We start from the raw sequence: 2,838 nt of genomic DNA, 5'->3' as shown, positions 1-2,838 counted from the left end.
AAACGTCCGCACCAGGAGTGTCCTTCAGCTGGCGCTTGAAAAATATGTATACTAGTTCAGGGATAATGGACGCCATACCAAACTCAGAATTATACACAAGAAACTAATATGTATAAGACACACCTTTAAGCACCGATACTAGATGCTTATAACATTAAATGATAATATGATAAACTTAAAGTTTTAAAGCTATTTGTAAACAGACACATTTTACGAAAAGGTGCATGGCACACTTTGGCAGTAGACTCGACAACCCAACCACTAGAATGTGTAATGCAGTTATAATCAATATATATCTACAGCTAATTCAGACATCCCTTCTTATTTACTAAGCTTTGGACTGTGAACTATTTAGACCTCAAGCATCACCAAGGACACATTTATTGTCCAAATGCCCATCTAGTTTAGAAAAAACTGGTACCAAAATGTGTTACCTGCAAAAGATATATTTTATCAGTGAAATTAATCTATACTATTAAACGAGAAGACTTCATTTTGTGTGTCGCTTCTCTTCCTCCCACAATAAATTAATCATCATGCCTCTGTGTCCTATAGGTACCATGCATAGTCGCATTTGTCATCCATTCTTATAACCATTCAGTTTGGGTTATTTTGGGAGAAAAACGAAAATTAAGGCATCCGAATATCGCTTCCGTCATCAAACAGACTTTCATGTCACACATGACTTCCGGTTTTAACATTGAGAACCAATCGTATGATAGTTAACAAAAATGAAAAATAAACAAGCCAATCAGAGCGTTGTCCATATCGTGGTTTTTATATATCGTAAGAACCACTACTATTATACTTCGGTTTTAACTTACACATAATTTTTCTAAGTTCTTGGACGGGGAAAGGACAATTATTTTTGCGTTTATCTGCATGTATACTATGATTAATATACTATTATAATACATAGAGACTCTTCTTCTTCTTCTTCTTCCTCTTCTATATGTATTTCCTTCCAATTATGGAACACCTCCTCAACGGATATTATCCAGACGGGAGTTAATTAAAACTTAGTATGCACTAAAAGTTTTCCACAAATAACTCTCTTTTTGTTTTAGATGCACTCTCTATACAATAAAGCAGTAGGTTTCCGTCACCAAACCGACTTTTAAGTCAGACATGACTACCGGTTTTAACATTGATATCCAATCGTATGATAGATAACAATAAAATGATAAATAAATAAGCCAATCAGAGCGTTGTCCATATCGTGGTTTTTAGATCGTAAGATCCACTACTATTATACCTCGGTTTTAACTTACACTCAATTTTTCATAAGAACCTGGACGGGGACAAGACAATTATTTTCACGTTTTTCTGCATCATCCCCGTATACTATGAATAATATACTACTGTAATATATAGAGACTCTCTATATAATATAGCAGTGATCGCCATGGAGAAAAAACTTTATAGAATTAATAGTTAATAGAAAATTAAATACACTTTAATATTTATAATATAGATACGTATGTTCATAGTATACAGAAACGCGAAAATAATGGAATTTAACAGAAAAAAATAACGGGACTTTGGAAGAGGACTTAAGCTGTTTCCAAGTACCTATACATTTTGATACCTTTTTTAAATTCTCCAGATATGAAATCTCAAAAGCTCTAATGCCCGCGATTTCGCGGGTGTGTTCTAGTCAATATTGAAAATATAACAGCTTATATTAAATACCTGATGATGATGTTATGCCCCTTCTAATAAAATGTGAACTTTTTATAAAATATATGTTAAATTACTAAATTTCAATCTTGGTATCTATGATGAATTAAATAATTATAATTACATGACGCAGATTCTACAATGTACTAAACATGAAAGTATGATTGCGTGAGCGTGGCATCATTTCCTGTAGAAACATATTTTTTTTTTAAAATTTATTTAAAGGAAAACATAGTATAACAATAAGATATTGGGTGATTGCCAATTAGACCTGATGGGCAAGGATGTATCATCTACAGGTTATCATACGGCCTTCAACAATTATCAAACCAAACAGTAGAAGAGACTACATGTATGCACACTATTTATAATTTTAATAATTTTATAGTTCAAAGATTTATTTATCTGTTTAAATGGAATTAAGTTTGATACTTGGATGTTTAATTGTTATATCATTTTAAATTCAAAGATTAACTCATTTTTGCAGTCATGGATTTTAAGTCTTCATACTTAAATTAAGGGTTTTTTTCCTGGTCAAAATTAAGAATATTACTCTTATTAATTTCTTTAACATTTCCTTTTTTTGCAGGGATGCAGGAATTCATGTTTTAAATGTTTTAAACTTCTAATAAGTATGCTACTTGTATCCTTCATAATAATTCTGAAGCAAGCGGTTGATATGAAAATAAAATGGCATGTAAAATTAAAACTTACAAATCTCGTATATGTATCCATGTATATCAGAGGTGAAAGGTAATGAAATAAGTTCGTTTAGATACACAAGAATATAAACCGAGACGAATTTGAAATCAAGCAATGATTTGTCGCTCAGGAACGAAATCATAACGTTTGTTATATTTTTTGTGTTATGGGGTCTTATTTCGTATTCAGGGTCCATCTATAGCTTTAATCAGTAGGGGTATTGCCTGTCTTTAAAACGTATACCGTGACACATGGATGTTCTGTTTTCTGTTCCTTTTTGGTTATGGTTAAATAATCAATGTGGCGTCAATTTCACCGAAATAGTAAACATTATTTTTGAGATACCATTTGCAGTCCGCCTCCGGGTGCAGGATTTTTTTAACAGCTTGTTCGACCTATTGGTGGCCTTGGTCTTTTTTATCTTGCTAGTAGGTCGGGTTATTACCTGTTCGACAC

This window comes from Mytilus edulis, chromosome 9 (genome assembly GCF_963676685.1).
Source record: "Mytilus edulis chromosome 9, xbMytEdul2.2, whole genome shotgun sequence".
NCBI lineage: Eukaryota > Metazoa > Mollusca > Bivalvia > Mytilida > Mytilidae > Mytilus > Mytilus edulis.
Note: the sequence above shows the minus strand (reverse complement) of the source record.